Source organism: Vombatus ursinus, unplaced genomic scaffold (genome assembly GCF_900497805.2).
Source record: "Vombatus ursinus unplaced genomic scaffold, bare-nosed wombat genome assembly UNPS02014772.1, whole genome shotgun sequence".
In the NCBI taxonomy this organism is placed as follows: Eukaryota; Metazoa; Chordata; class Mammalia; order Diprotodontia; family Vombatidae; genus Vombatus; species Vombatus ursinus.
The window spans coordinates 16,843,229-16,859,830 of NW_020954550.1; the positions used below are offsets into that span (position 1 = coordinate 16,843,229).

At 38.0% G+C, this 16,602-nt stretch overlaps 1 protein-coding gene and 1 pseudogene across 6 annotated transcripts in view; one reads left to right on the forward strand and one right to left on the reverse strand.

Moving 5' to 3' along the window:
• PDE4D (phosphodiesterase 4D) overlaps nt 1-16,602 on the forward strand; it is a 1,859,629-nt gene that overhangs the window by 1,081,494 nt on the left and 761,533 nt on the right. The window lies entirely within an intron of this gene.
• On the reverse strand, nt 8,326-10,472 carry LOC114044250 (annotated as a pseudogene).

Genomic DNA, 16,602 nt, shown 5'->3' on the forward strand with positions numbered 1-16,602 from the left:
GTGTGTGTGTGTGTGTGTGTGTGTGTGTGTGTGTGTGTGTGTGTGTGCTCCCTCTTAACTCCTGGATAAAATATAAAAACCCTGTTTGGCTTTTAAAGCCCTTCATAACCTAGCCTTTTACTACCATTCCAGTCTCCTTATACCTTACTCCCCTCCATAATCCAGTGACTCTGGCCTCCTGGCTATTCCTCACACAAGGACACTCCATCTTACATCTCAGCATTTTCAGTGGCTGTCCTTCATACCTGGGACTCTCTCTCTCCTCTTCTTTTACCTCTTAACTTCCCTGGCTTCAGTCAAGTTCCAAACAAAGGCCAACCTTCTGTATGAAACCTTTCTTAGGCTCTCTTAAGCTTAGTGCCTTCCTTCTGATACTATTCTCAATTATTTTAACTTATTATATATTTTATAATATACAAAAGGCCTGCATACATATATTTTATGTATGCATATGCATATGTATATATGCATATATATATATTTATATGTTCACAAACTGGTTTGCATGTTATCTCCCCATTAGTCAATGACCTACTAAGGAAGAGGAATTTTTTTGTTTGTTCTTTTTTGTTTCCTTATTGCTTAGTATAGTGCCTGACATACAGTAGATGCTTAATAAATGCTTGATTGTAATGGCCTCATATTACAGTAAGGTCATTATTCTTGGGTCTGGTGGCCTCATCCTGTGTTTTTGAGGGCTCATATACAATTCTATGATCCTTTCTGATTAATTAAGGACTTGGTATATACATTTTGTGATTATAGGAAAATTCCTTAGTAGTGTTATCTCTGCTATTGACTGATTGAGGTGAGGTTTGAACCCCATCCATACCCTGATACTTGATTTGTTGTCCTTCCAAAGTGTTTCTCCTTAGGCTATTGCTATGATGATTTAGTTGTTGGGAATGGTACACCCTGAGCATTAATTTCATTGATGTCAGGAAATTCTACTGAGAAAATTCCTTCTACCTAGATAAATCTATCACATATAGTCTCAGAGAGCTGCCTGCAGAGACACCAAGGGTCACACAGCCAATATATGTCAGAAGCTAGTCTTGAATCTAGGCCATTCTGACCATGAGAATGCATTCTAGCCACTACACTGTGCTTCCTCTTAGTATGACTTATGGTAATGAGTCATAATAACTGTTATCCACTTAATGAGGTCCAGCTACTTTTGGTAAACACTCCTTACCCTTCCCACCATTTGTTCAAACAATCAGGGAAGCCAGAATCACAAGGATGGTAATCATATGGCTTCCTTCTGCCTTCATTTTGCACCTGACAGTTCTTTATGCATTTGATGTTCTAAGAGAATAATATCTAAAACGTAGTGTCCTGCTCAATCCAAGTAGGAAGGAAGATGAGCAACAGCATAAGCAATGTTCAAATTCTGCTCCAAATCATCCAAGTGATTTAAAGCCTAATCCTTTTTTTTTTCCAATAGGACCTAATTTCTCCTCTGACCAATGTGCACAATGTTCAAACTTACCCTTTTGTCATTTATTTTTGTACTGACAAGTCATTTAGTCTAATTACTGAAGATTATAACTGTTGAGGCTTCCAAGGGACTTGAATTTGTGAAGCTTTTTCTCAACTCTATGTGTCATTTTCTGTAATTGCAGACATTATGGATGTCATGTAGCCAATTACATTTACTGGAGAAATTACTGGAAAACTATAGTTTTTTGAGAGGGATGAAGGTTTTGTAAGTAACAGCATGGATCTCCGACTTTCTGGAAGAATCTTGCATTCGTATCAATTTTATGACTTATCTTTGTCTAAATTAGAGAAAGAGGATTGAAAATTGAATATTTTCCAATTTGAAAAGTAACATTAAGAATTTATGGCAAATCTGCATGACTCTTTGCAGTGATTGATTACATATTCATATTGTCTTATACAGTTCTGCTTCTAATTTTTTTTTTTTTGTGGCTGAGAAGACCACCCAGGTACATTTAGAATAAACAGCAGATGCTTATAGATTTTGTAAACATCTTTCTAGTAATGTTTCCAAAACTCTTGCCAAAGCAGGAAAAGGCCTCTTGAGTATTTTTTACCAGAGCTAGCCAATATGGGAATATTGACCTTTTTAATTGACACTACATCATTACAGGGCTGGGGATAAGGTTGAATGTTTGCTTTCAGAAATGTGTTTAGATGCCAACAATTATAATAATAGTTTGAATTAGTATAATGAATTCTTGAAAAACATTCAAAGTGCTCCACGTAAATTGAATTCCATTTTCTCCATCCCTATGGTACTAAGTAAAGGGTTTTTAATATGGCCCAACAAAACATTAGTTTGTTGTTGTTGTTATTGTTGTTGTTTTGAGGGGCAGGTGGTGCTAATATTGTGCCTTTATAGATTATATATGTACCTCAATTTTGAAAGCCAGATACCAAATTTCTTCTTCATTAATTATGATGCTTATCTGTTAGTTTCCTCCTCCCCACAACCAATCCTTTGAATTTATTTTGTGTACATATGTATGTATGTATATGTGTGTGTGTGTGTGTGTGTTTCCCCTTGAAAGAATGTAAGCTCCTGAGGGCAGAGAATGTTTCAATTGTGCCTTTGTATTCCCAATGCTTAATACATAGTCAATGTTTAATTGATTTTTGTTTGTTAATCAGTTGATAGATTCTGATTGTTTAGATTTTCAGTTGCTTCAGGGTTAAGCCATGAGAGGCAGAGTCATTTGGTGAAGAAAGTGTTGGAATTGGAGTCAGAGGACCTGGGTTCAAATGCTGCTTCTGTTTCTTACTAGCTGTTGTCCTTTGGCAAGTCACTTAAGCTGTCTGGGCCTCAATTTCCCCATTCATAAAGTTCATTTTCAAATTTGTGATCCTCTTTTGATGGGCTTAAATAGGATGGCCTTGCAATTAAATGCAAAGTCCTGAATGACCTGTGATATGACTTCTTTCTTAACAACCTAGGATCTCTCCAAATGAAAGCAGGGGAAAGAAAAAGTCCTAGGACACCGAATCTCTCCTTTTCTCTTCATTGACCAAGTTCAAGCCCTGATTACCCTGTTTTGTTTCAGATCTTATTTTTGAAAATTCTGATGTGTATTACTCCCCCTGCTCCCATTAAAGGGTGTTTCTGATGTCTTGTCATGGCATGGAAGTGATCCATGTGCTCTCATAGGTAATGCAAATAGAGCCCAGGCGCTAATAGTCCTTAACAAATTGGAAAAGTTCAAGTACAGGTCCAATAATGAACTATGAGTAGTGCCCACAGACCAATCTCATGAAATTGGATTGGCTGCAAGGTGCTGGATTTTTCATCCACAATGTGTAGTGAAGACCACGTCCTTTGTTGTAGAGAAATTGTCATTTTCTACCAGCAAAATTACAACTCTCTGGAGCCCTGAAGTAGGAAATGCAGTAGTGTATTTCCTGACTTAGTGAACAACACCTATCAAACATAAATTAATCTGTGTTGTTGTTGTTGTTGTTTGATGGCTGAAGATGCTGAGTTTTCTCAAGTTATTCTGAATATGATGTTTGATTATATAGCATAGAAGTTATGGGTGACTGAGCTGAATGTGTATTTATTCCAATTATTTTTCTGTTTTTAAAATAAAGTCCTGACACTCCAGAGGTCAGATACAGGGTGTGATATATAAGTTGTTGACATGTTATAATGGAAAGAGTACTGGCTCTCAAGTTAGGTCCTAGGGTCAGCTCCCACTTGTGATGCTTACTTATGGTAAATCATTTACTCTTCTTGAGCCTCAGTTTCTACATCAGTAAAATGAAGTCGATCAATTAGATGGCCTGTTGAAGGTCTTTTCCAGCCCTAAATCCATGATCTCTGATCTATTTAATTCATTGGTCAAATAAATAGCGTTCCATTTAATCAAGGCATTATTGTATATGAACAAAACCTAATCAATTAGAAGTGTTTTTGCACTTCCCACCATCATTCTTTACTTAATGAAAATATTCACTGTAAAATTCCTTTAAATGGCAAGCTCTTCTTGTGCATTTAAAGTTTTGATTAGCAAAAATTAGATTTACATGCCACTCTGCAGGAGTACATTTATTGAATAAAATGAAATACACCAGTCTGGACTTAGGAATTAAGTAACATTAAGACACACACACACACACACAAAAAAAAAAAAAAAACCAAACCAGACAGTAAAACACATTTGCATGGGTATTCATATACTAAATACAAGGCTTTGAATTCCTTCCAACATGACCTTTTTCTTAATGATCAAAGACCTGTTTGGATAAAAGAGAGAAGCCTTGAGCCTTGGTAGCAGCCCCCATCCCTTTCTCTGCAGTGGCCCTCATAATTTCTTTTTTTCTTGGACCTTTGCAAGAATTCATTGAGTCTTAGAGCCCATCTAAATAGCCTATTTGCTTCCTCGTTCAATCGACCCTCTATTCACTTACCAGAATATCATCCTAAAGCACAGGTCTGTCCATGTCATTTTCCTCCCCAAGAATCTTCACTGGATCCCGGCTGCTTTTAGGATGAAGTACAAAGTTCTCAGTTGAGCATTTTCAGAAATAAATTATATTGTTATTACTGGATATACTGTCAAACCCAAAATGAACCTTCCCCCATTCAATGAATATCATGAGGGTCTGGAGCATGCCTAGAGTGCCTCAGATGGCAGGAGAATCATGATGGTGTATAAAGGAAGTGTGTGCATAGACATTCTGTAACTAGTTCTGATTACGTATTCAGGTGTTGAAAGTGCTCTTTAATTGGCTGTTGGGCAGCATTCAGAAAGTCTAATCAGTTTTAACTATGATCTCTATGCCTCATTTGCTTGTCAGTGATTTTGATAACTACTTAGTTCGTTGTCATCCAGGTGAGACAGTGAAGTTTCCAGTCTTGGGAGAGTTAGTCCCATGAATCTAGGAGTCAGGATCCAGCCAAATTTTACAGTCAGCAAAGCATCAGTGCCCCATGGAGCAAGCACTGCCCCTTTATGGCCTCTGTTCTAGCCAAACAATAGGCCTACTTCCATTTTCCTGGAATTTAGCATCCCGTCTCCCACCTCCATACTTTTTTACTATCCAGCCCTGGGTGAATTCTCATCTCTGCCTCTTAAAATCCATAGTTTCCTTCAAGTCTCAGATGCCACTTCCTAATAGGGTGAAATAAGGTTAATTCTATACCCAATATGCATGTAATACCATGAGTGTTTATATGGGAGCTAACAAACCCTTATTATCCACATTTGGGAAAATTCTGACATAAACTTTTATCATGAGTATAATAGATTTTCCTAGAGCAACTCCAGGTGAAAACAATAAGCCAAAGAGAGAAAATTGCCTCCTTTGGACTCAGCTCCCAGGACCAATTCTGTGTGTATGTGGCCAGATCACAGAGTTTAAAAAAAATCTATTAAATATTCCAAAAAGCTTTGTTAGGGGCCTCCCTGAATTCAAACCATAGAGATAAAGGTTATACCTAGAATTCATCTCCAAGGTAACTCTTCAGGGTCCTGTGCATAACCATATGGGTGGGTTTATTAAAGAAACCCTAGTACCTTTTGTGACAGTAATTAAAACCTTCTGCATAATTGGTAATCTTTTCCTTATGAGGGAAAACAGAAGCAGCTGCAAGTCTGGTTGCTTGGATATTTCTTTGCTCTTCACAAACTAGAAGAATATGTTTGTCTTATTGTGAGTATAGCTGTTTCCTTAATCTTTGTGGGCTTCCTAACCTTCCCTAAGATATTAATGCAAACTGTTCATATTGATGAATACATAAGCCCAAGTAAATTTATAACCCCGATAAATCACGCACTGATCTCTGTAAATTCACAAAGCCAATGAGACCAGCTTTACAGATTCAACAGAAAGCCCAGGAGGATGTCCTAGACATTAAAGTGACTTTGCTCCCTTACCATAATGACATCCACTTCTATGCAGGCTCTAAATAAGTAACCCTCATAACAAGCATATTTCACAGAAGCAACTAGTGTTATGAGTATGGAAGCTAGCAGATTTATTGTCTACTAATGTCTAAAAAATGCTGTGGGTGGTGAAACTCATACTGTTTAAAACATTACAGGATATAATGTAAGCCATTTTGGTTTCTTCATTTTTATTACAGCAGGAAATATTCATTTAAAAAAAAAAGATCTTTAGCATGACTACTGCCTGCAATCCAGAATTAGTTAGAATTCTTATTTAGGAAGGAAAGACAAGAAGTCAATATACAGCATTCTTTAGATCAAGGGTTCTTAACTTAGAATCCATGAACTTGCTTTTTCTTTAATATTTTGATAATTATATTTCAATATAACTGTTTCCCTTTGCAATCCTATGTATTTTATTTTATGCAATTAAAAACCTGATTCTGAGAATGGGTCCACAGGCTTCATCAGCTTGCCAAAAGAGTCCACAACACAAAAATGCCTAAGGACCCTCACTATAGACTATTATTCTGGCATCTATAGGTTTAATAAGTTATTTAAAGAAATAAAAAGTTGCAAGTTTGGCATTTGACACTGTTGACCACTAATTCTTTCTTGATACTCCAGCCTTTAGCCCCTTCCAAGGACACAGTCTCCCAGTTCTTCTTTTGACCTGTCACCTAAGTTTGTTCTCTAATGTTTTCTTATCCGGCTCTCTTTGGCTTCATCTTTCTGATGCCTTAATTTAGCAGTACCCTAAAGTTCTGTCCTTGGTCTTTCTCTTCTTCCTCTACATTCTACCTGGCAATCTTATCTACTTTCATAATTTTGCTACAAATCACCTAGATATCTTGCTGATACCTTAAACTAGGCATGTCCAAACCAGTAACTTCCCTCAGCCCTACGTGGGAATACTTGTAATTCTTAAAAATTCTACCACTAATAGTACAGCTAGGAATATACATAGAAGGTGTAGGTATAAGGTAAATTTGAGGGAATGGCATAAAATAATTAAGGTATGAGAAAGAGGAATATACTGGGTGAAGAAGGAAGGGAGAGGCAGAATGGGGTAAATTATTGAACATGAAAAGGCACAAAAATCTTATTACATTGGAGGGAAAGATGAGAGGGTGGGTGATGGGCATCACTTGAATCTTACTCTCATCAGTATTGGCTCAAAGAGGGAATAATATAAACAATCAGTTGAATATAGAAATCTATCTTACCCAACAGGAAAGTAAGGGGGGAGGAAATTAAGTAAAAAGGGGGGGAGGGAACTGACAAAAGAGAGGACAGACCAGGGGAGGTGCTAGACAGAAGCAAAATACTGTCAAGAAGGGAAAAGGTAGAGGGAGAGAGAGAACAAACAGGAGGAAGAATAGGATGGAGGAAAAGACATAGTTAATCATAACTCTGAATGTGAATGGGATGAACACTCCCATAAAATAGAAGCAGATAGCAGAGAGGATCAAAACCCAGAATCCTACAATATGTTGTTTACAAGAAACACACTAGAAGCAGAGTGACACACACAGAGTAAAGGTAAGGGGCTGGAGCAGAATCTATTATGTTTCAGCAGAAGTAACAAAGCAGCAGTAGCAATTCTGATCTCAGACAAAGCAAAAGCAAAAATAGACCTAATTAAAAGAAATAAGGAAGGAAACTACATCTTTCTGAAAGGTACCATAGATGATGATTATTAATACAAATATATATTCATCAAATGTATAGCATCCAAATTCTTAAAGAATTTAAGTAAGTTATAGGAGGAAAGAGACAGAAAATGATACTAGTGGGGGACCTCAACTGTCCCCTCTCAGAACTTGATAAATCCAACCAAAAAATAAGCAAAGAAACTAAGGAGTTGAATAGAATTTTATAAAAGTTAGATATGACCAACTTTTAGAGAAAACTGAATGGGAACAGAAAGGAATATACCTTTTTCTCAGCAGCACATAGCATCTATACAAAAGTTGACCGTGTATTAGAGCATAAAAACCTCAAACTCAAATGTAGAAAGGAAAAAAATATTATTCTTTTTGGATCACAATGCAGTAAAAATTACATTCAACAAGGGGCAGTGGAAAGATAGATTAAAAATTAGTTGGAAACTAAATAATCTAACCCTAAAGGATAAATGTGTTAAAGAACAATTTATTAAAGAGAATGACGACAATGAGACAACTTACCAAAATTTATGTGATGCAGCCAAAGCAGTATTTAGGAGAAGCTTAATTTCTCTAAATTCCTACCTGAAGAAAATAGTGAAAAGTCAGATCAATGAATTGGACACGCAACTAAAACCATATCTTCTTGTAGCATCTAGTCTTGCTACCACTGGGCTTGGCTGAGCCAATAAATCTGTTGTAACCTGCATCTTGCCTGTCACTTATCTGGCTCTCCTTTCCTGCTAAGTTTTGTTTCCTTGTGGTAATTAAAATCTTCTGCTACTGCCATAGCTACTGATACTACTGGAACTATCATAGACACTTTGGTTATGTGGTTTAGTAAAATATTGGATCCCAGCACAAAGAACAAAGCTCCTGACTCCGTGGTTCCCTCCCTTCATGAAAACAAAGTTTGAAGACTGATTGTTGTAGTTGCCAGGGCCATTACAGCTTCTGTCCCCTCCAAAGTTGCTTCCATCACTGGCAAATCCATTGTAGTTACCTCTACTTCTGCCATATACTCCACCACCATGGCTGCTCCCCAAACGACCATGACCACTGAAATTTTCTTTTTTTTCTTGCAATTCATTTTTTAAAAAAAATAATGTCCTTTGTTTTTACATCACCTTCATTTTCCAATATATCCTTTTTCTTATCCCCACCTGGAAAGCTGTCCCTTGGAATCAGAACAAAAAAAGAGTGGGGAAAAAAGAGTTAAGTAAAATTAACCTGCACAGACAAATCTACTATATATGCAATATTCCACACCCTTAGCACACCACCTCTTCAGTGAAAGGAGTGAGGGAAATCATTTCATCTCTCATTTGGGTCCCAGGTGATCATTATAATTACATAGCATTCAGGGTTTTGTTGTTGTTATAGCTATTGTATTTGGAACTTTTTGGTAGATTGCTTCACTCTACATCAGTTCATACATCTTCCCATGATTCTCTGAATTCTTCATATTCATTGTTCCCTAACCAAAATAATATCCCATTACATCCATGTACCACAATTTGTTTAATCATTTCTCAATTACTGAGCAGCTATTTAGTTTTAAGTTTTTTGAAAAAAAAATGTCACTGAAACAGTCCCAAGTTCTTGGCACAGTTCCTGGGATGTAGTAGGCACTTATTAAATGCTTGTTGATTAATGGAGTGGTGTATACAGGGCCTTTCGTTTTATCCTTGACCTCCTTGGGAAATATACCTGCTTGCAATTCAGTTCAGTTAAATGGTGAGTATGAATCAGCTTCCCTGCCTTCCAAAGACACCCTCCTTCAAGAACATCCCTCCCTCAGTGGTCTTCACTTTCCAGACCCGTTCTCTTTTTCTTTCTCCAAAATCACCAAGAACCTCTTTTGTTCGACCTTATTCAGGAAGTCCCCAATCTCCAGGCCTCCTCTTTCAGATCTTACCACCCCCTCACACATTTACAGCATCCTAGCCCCACTTTGTATAAACCTAGAACTATGCTAGGTACTATTACAGATTCATGGAAGCAAACTTAGACATCATGTAGCCTAACCCCCTCATTTTAAGGGTGAAGAGACTGAGGCCTCAGTATGGGAAATTACTTTCCTATAGATCACATATCTAACTAGTAGCAGAGCCATGCTTCAAACAAGGTAGACAGTAGGGTACTGTGGACAGAGCAATGGTTTATTAAAGTAGCAGAGCTTAAAATCTGACGCTGCCATTTAGTACCTGCATAACTTTGGACAAGTCACCTGCCTTTTCAACCACTGAAGTTTTCACAATGGCCCAAGTTATTACGTCCACCAAAGCCACCTACATGACAATCACCAAAGCTTCCAGAACCCCTTCTGCTTTTGTGACTAGATGAAACATTTTACTTTTCTTGCTTAGACAAGGCTCTCCTTACTTCACAACTGTGGCCATTCACAGTATGGTATTTTTCAAATGACAATCTTACCACAGCGTCATGGTCATCAAAAATAACAAAAACAAAGCCCTTCTCTTTGCTGCTGCCTTGGTCAGTCATGATTTCAATCACTTCAAACTTCCCTTAATGTTCAAAGTAGTCTTTTGAGTGATGTTCCTCTTCCTTAGTGCCATCCACAAAGATTTTTTTCACAGTTAAATCTCTGAAAGTCACCAGGTCTTTGAGAGGAGTCCTCTCTAGAAATAGCTCTCTTTGATTCAATTCTGCCATCCGCTTTGTGAAGTCTTTCATTCATGGTGGTGTCTACCTCTTCCACTGTGCCACATTTAACAAAACCACACCCCCTAGAATTCTTGGTATCTGGATCCCTCATTGTCACATAATCTCTGAGTGTGCCTCATTGCTTATGGTGGCTCCTTAGATTCTCACCTGTCCTCTTGAAGCCTGAGCCTCCTTTGAAGAGCTTTTGCAGTTGCACAGGTTCCTCAGGGGACTCTGGCTTCCACATGGTGAGCATTGTGGTAGATGCTTTCACAATCCTTCTCCAATAGTATCAAAGACAGAAAGGCATGCCTGTCCATTTGAAACAAGTGTGCAGTTTACTGTACTGTACTGCCTGTTGGTAGTATAATGTAGGGGGAGGGATAAGCAACTGAGGTCAAAGTGTTTCCAAGACTGCAGAGAGTCCAGAATTCAGTGTGACGAAGAACAGAGATGTAGGGTACTTTTGGCAGAGAGAATGCTCATGGAAGATGAGGGGAAGGGATATAGCTAAAGCTATACAATTACCTATATCAATCAATAGATAGATAGCTATAGCTCCCACTTCAGCCCCAATCCTTGGCAACAAATTTGTAGAAGGAGATGTGAATCATGGGGAAGCATAAGCACATTCTCAAAGTCCACAGAAAAGAAGGAAGACCATCTAAATCAGATGGAGAGGAAGCATTCTAGATACATAACTGCTACCTGTGCAACCTCCTTGTTTAATTAGAACTAGAACTACATGTTTTATCTGGGAAAGTAGAGTTCCTTTAATTTTTTATTTTAAAATGCTTTTATTATTGTAGTGCTTTTATCATTATTTGTTAGATGAATACTTTGAAAAATAGATCTGTATTTATAAAACAACACGCTCATGATTATTTCTGTTTTTTTATCATTAAAAATGCAATGTTAAATGTATCATTTAAAAAGGAATTTAATGAACAAGAATGTGTCTTAGAATTTTTTTTAGATTGCATTAACTTTGGATGTTAGCCATTTCTTCAGTTAAATTGAAATGTGCCTTTGAATATAAACATTACATTACCTTTCTTTGGGTACACATGCTTTTCTTTCAGACAGCAAAATAAGTTGAGATGTTGGCTGGTTAAGAACTGGACCCCAGGAAACTGGGAATTTCACCAATGTTGTTTTCTGGTATCATCCCGTTTTATGAAGTCCCTGACCCGGAAGAATAGTAATATTTTCTTTTAGATTAGCGTGGACTGTAATTGGTATGGTTCAGTCTATCACTGTGGCCCATTGCATTCTGGACCCTGCAAAGAGCCAGGCCAGAAGATAATATACAGTTGTGTTTTCCTAACTGATCACTAGATGTCATCACACTTCCCCAAGATACAATCTATCAGGAATCTGCAAGTACAATTCTTTGCACAGAGGTCTGGGGAATTAGAGCAGAAAGTCATGTCTCCCGTGAAACTTATAGTCTCATGAAAGTTACAAAAACCAGAGACAAATTATGTATTTCCACATAAGAGACCATTTGTTACTAGTGTTGAACCCATGCGCACATTAGGTCATGGTGAGGAGACAATAGGGTACAGTGCAAAGAGGACTAGATATGGAGTCATGATGGGGGCACTTCTTTATCTGAGGTCTGGGAACTTCTTAAAGAAATATTTTGCTAATTGTATCTTAGTATAATTGGTTTCCTTTATAATTCTGTCTACTTTAATTTATGAATCATAAGCATTAATCTGAGAAGAGAACCATATGTTTCACCAGACTCCCAAAGGGATCCATGACACCAAAAAAGGCAAAGAAAGAATCTCTTTGCAAGAATAACCTCTGTCAAGGCAGTTCATTCATTCTTTACTGGGTTCTTCAGATCATATATTCAGAGTTGGAGGTGACCTTTGGTTTATTCCTTCTAGTAAAATCCCCTCATTTGTGTGAGGAGCTGTGTTAAGCATTGAAAGGGCATAAATATTTTGAAAGAACCATAAAAGTACTTTAGTATCATATCTAATTTGTTTGAGTTCTCATAAACTTTGTGTCTATGCTTGTGAATGCAAGGTTTTCCCCTGCAAAGCTTTGTATGGTGGTAAGGTGACTGTGGGCGGTAGTTAAGTGCCTGCTGGGGTTTTTACCAATTGGTCGCATCTGAAGAATAATAATTTTGCTTTGGGCCACTCCTAATCTTTCTCTAGCTTCAATTAAAAAAAAATCTGAGTAGCTTCTATTTGGAGAAAGAATTACAAGCCTAAGTTTGTCATGTAATATCCGCTTGTGTGGTCCTGGCACAATGCTCAGGACTGGGTTCTTTGTTGCTGGCAAAATTAAACTTCTGCCTCCTTCTGTTACTTAAGTCTTCTGTTTCCTGCAGAAGGCTTTCTGAAATCTAGGTATAAGTGATGAGTACAAGGAAAAAAAAATCTCCAAAGATGGATGATTGTAGCCATTCAACGCCTACTAAATACGAAAAGAAAAGGATCAGGAAAATAATAACCCCCCAAAAGGTTTTTTTCTTTAGAGGTGGTGGTCATGCGGGGAAGGATTCTGGGAAATGTCATCCCAGCATTTATTTAAATATTAGTTTTCTAAAGCAGAGCTTTAACCATGTGATACTCTCTCCCCCTCCTGCCCATTTCCTCAGTGAGGTCTAGTATCTTGGAATAAATATAAAGTCCTCTATTGAGGAGGCAGCTGAATGTTGCAGTGGCTAGAGTGCTGGACCTGGAGTCAGGAAGACCTGAGATCAAATCTAGTTTCAAGTCACTTCACTTCTGTCCTCCTCAGCTTAGTTGACTGTAAAATGGGAAAATTAAGATCACCTACCTCCCAGGGTCCTTGTGAGAATCAAAGATAGTCTTTGTAAAGCAAATAGCTCAGTGCTTGGCACATAGTAGGTGCTTAATAAATGCTCGCTCCCTTTCCCCTCCATGTTTACCATTTACCCTACTATGTCCCTTTCTGTCTTTTGAATCTGACACTTCTCTCCATGCACTGTGTGATGCAGTTATAATTGCCTACTTGCAATTCCCTGGACAGGACACTGAATCCCCTTTCTTTGTGTTTTTGCTCCAGCTGTCGTCCATGCCTGGGATGTTCTGTGCCTTTACCTCAAACTCTGAGCTATCCTGGCTTCCTCCAAGGTTCAGCCCAAGTCCTATATCCTGCCATAGGCCTTTCCCAGACCCTCCAGTTGCAAACTCTTGTCCCTCCCATAGTATTTTCCATCTTCTCTATCTTGCCAGTATCTAGTTACAGTGTTTACCTGTTATCTCCTCCCTTAGAATATGAAGACCGGGGCTATTTTTGACATTCTTTATATCACTACGACTTAGCATAGTGCCTGGGCTCATAATAAGTGCTTAATATTTAAAGTATGCATTTTATATGTGCTTATTCCCCTCCACCCCTTCTACCTCATCATATGCACATTTAATTTTTTAATATTACTTATTTTATTTACTATTACTTATATTATTATTAATATTACTTATTAATTAAATACATTAATATTTATTTAATATTATTTACTTCATGTGTGTTGACTGATTGATTCAAGGCTTTCAATGTGAATGACACATCCAGAAAAGAAATTTGAGAAAAATTTGCATCAATACTTTCTCTTTATAGTTTATTTGGAAAAACAACTAAGGTGCAGCTTGGTGGCACAGCAGTGGATAGAGCACCAGTCCTGGAATCAGGAGTTCGAATTTTGCCTCAGATGCTTACTAGCTGTGTGATCCTGGTTAGGTCACTTAACCTTGATTGCCTCTAAAAAAATGAAGAAGAAAGATGAAGACAAAGAAGGAAAAAAAGAAAACAGCTAGTGGGCCAATGTCCTGTCCTTTTCCGTTCTTATGACACACATTTTATTTCATGTGTCATTCTTTGTGCAGTGTTAGAAGCTAACAAATTGTATCCCAGGCTATCACCTTTTGTCTTGACTTCTGACTTGCCACTGGACTTTGATGACTGTAGAGGAGAAAATGAGGCTGATGACTTCAAGCCACGCTGCCTCACTTAAATCCAGTCTGTGCAAGTCAAGACATCAGCCTTAAGATGTCATTGGTCCTCTTCAGAGAAGGAAGGAGGAACAGCAACAACAAAAGAGTGGGTTGGTTAACTTTAGAGGCGGGGCTGTGACTGACAATGTGTGCAATGTGGAATTTCTCTGTGCTAGAGATCAGCAGACTCTGACTGATTTGTGGTCTGAACCCTTGATACTCCTTCATCCTTTTGACTCCCTACTCTGTATTCCTTACTCAGAACTAATAGCCTGACCTCCATTTCTGCATTATTCACTCTTACTTTGTACTTGATATGTGGCTTTTTTTTTGTTGTTGTTGTTGTTGTTATCGACCCAGGGCTGTAATCCTGAGCTTAAATAACTAGACTTCAGCTAGTTACTTGCAAGAAAGGTCCAGAGCTCAATTCCTAATGCACCTATACTTACTCTGTGCAGTTAAAGTCATTTTTTTTAAAAACTGGGATTTTAAATCAAAGTGGTATTGATTGAAGTAATAATTGTGTCTAGTAAAATATTGACAAAATACAAGTATCCCTCATTCTAAGTAAAATCAGTGTCTTTAGTTTGAAGTGAACAGAATTGACAAAGCTGGAAAGCTTAGAAATTTCCAGGCTGGAGTATATATTGTGCTGTGTGTCCTTCAGTATGTCTCTTAAGAACCTTGGGCTTTGGTTTCCTCATCTTTGGGATGAGGGTTTTAGGCTAAACTTCATAACAATTAGATTTCAAATTTGGAATAGGCTGCCCCAAGAGATGATAGGCTTTCTCTCTCATTGGAGAAGTCAAAGGAAGGCTAGATGATCACTTCATGGAAATGTTGGAAGGCAGCCTCTTCATCAGAAATAGGTTGTACTGGAAGGGAGCTCTGGGAGTAGCTTCCAACCCTGAGGAAGGGACCTCTGGAATCCTGAGGAAGGGATGTCTGGAATCCCTTCCAAATCATAACAAGATAATTGCTTTCCAAGTTCTTTTCCAGCTCGAACAATGAATGAGTCTATGATTCTCTGGATTCTGAAATTTTCTATGTTATGAACATAGTGGAACAGTGGAAATATTCCTGGACTAGGAGGCAGGAGACGAGATTCCAGTTTTGACACTAATAATCTGTGTAGTTTTGACTAAGCAAATAATTTTACCTTTCTAAGTCTTCATTTCCTCATCTATAAAATTATGAGGTTGAAATACGTTATCTCTAAGGGTCCTGCCAGCTCTTTTATTTGAATCTGTGATTCTCTGAATTACAGGGCAGTATAATATGATATTGGTCACCAATTCTATTAGACATGCACCCATTCAAATAAAGGCAAGGGAGATAAGGGTCTCAGCCTTGGGAGTGTAGACTCTATCTCGAGACATTGGAGAAGGAATCATTAGGGCTCAGGGTAAGGGATGCAGTGGCAGAGGGCAGATTTTAGAAGGTGAAATATTTGCTTTGAGAGTGATTCGAGAACTGGGAAATGAGATGATCACTACACTTCCCAGTAAGTCTCTGTCATCCTGCAGTGACCTTAAGACTAAACCATTTAGGGGGGTTCTTATGAGCATAAAACCAGTGTTTCCAGAGGAAAAGCCAATAACACAAGCCTGGTCTTAGAACAATTCAGATATGTGCAAAATTTTAACTAGTTTAAACATTTTATAGTAGAATAGAAAAAAAATACAAGTTCTCCATCTGTCAGGGATTCTGTAGCTGTGGGTGGACAGGGATAAGGCTTTGGCACCCAAGCTTTAAAAGGGCAAACAGTTACTAATGTGTTATGCCATTAATGGCCTTTTCAATCTATAAGTACCTCATGGCTACTCAGTAGGCATTCCAAAATGAGCCTAAGTGCACTTAGGATATCTATTTTTAAATATGTATAACTAATTCTAATGAAGATTAGGTCAGTATTTACCATGGGAAGTTACATCCTGCATACAGATTCCCAAGTTATAGGTTCCCAGTGGGAACATTGTGAGATGATGATCTGATAGAAGCATTTGATCTAGGCCTCATTTAGGGACATGCTACATCCTGACACAATAAACCATGAGGTCTAAAAGCAACTTTTCTCAACTATGGCATCATTATGATTGATAGCCTTTGACAGACAGTAAATTCAATCAGAAATGGGGGAGGGGGTGATCAGATTGACTCACTTTCATCTTTTCCCCAGTACACACACACACACACACACACACACACACGCACACAAACATGTATTTACACATGCACACACATTTAATGTTTTAAAATTGCATGCAAGATAAATTTGAAACCTCAAAACAGTAGCTTGTACAATATGAAATTAACTTTTCTTCCCTTGTCCTCCTCTGCTTCAGTCATTGTACAACTGACAAAGCCTGGCAGCAGAGTTTAGGGGAGAACCAAGCC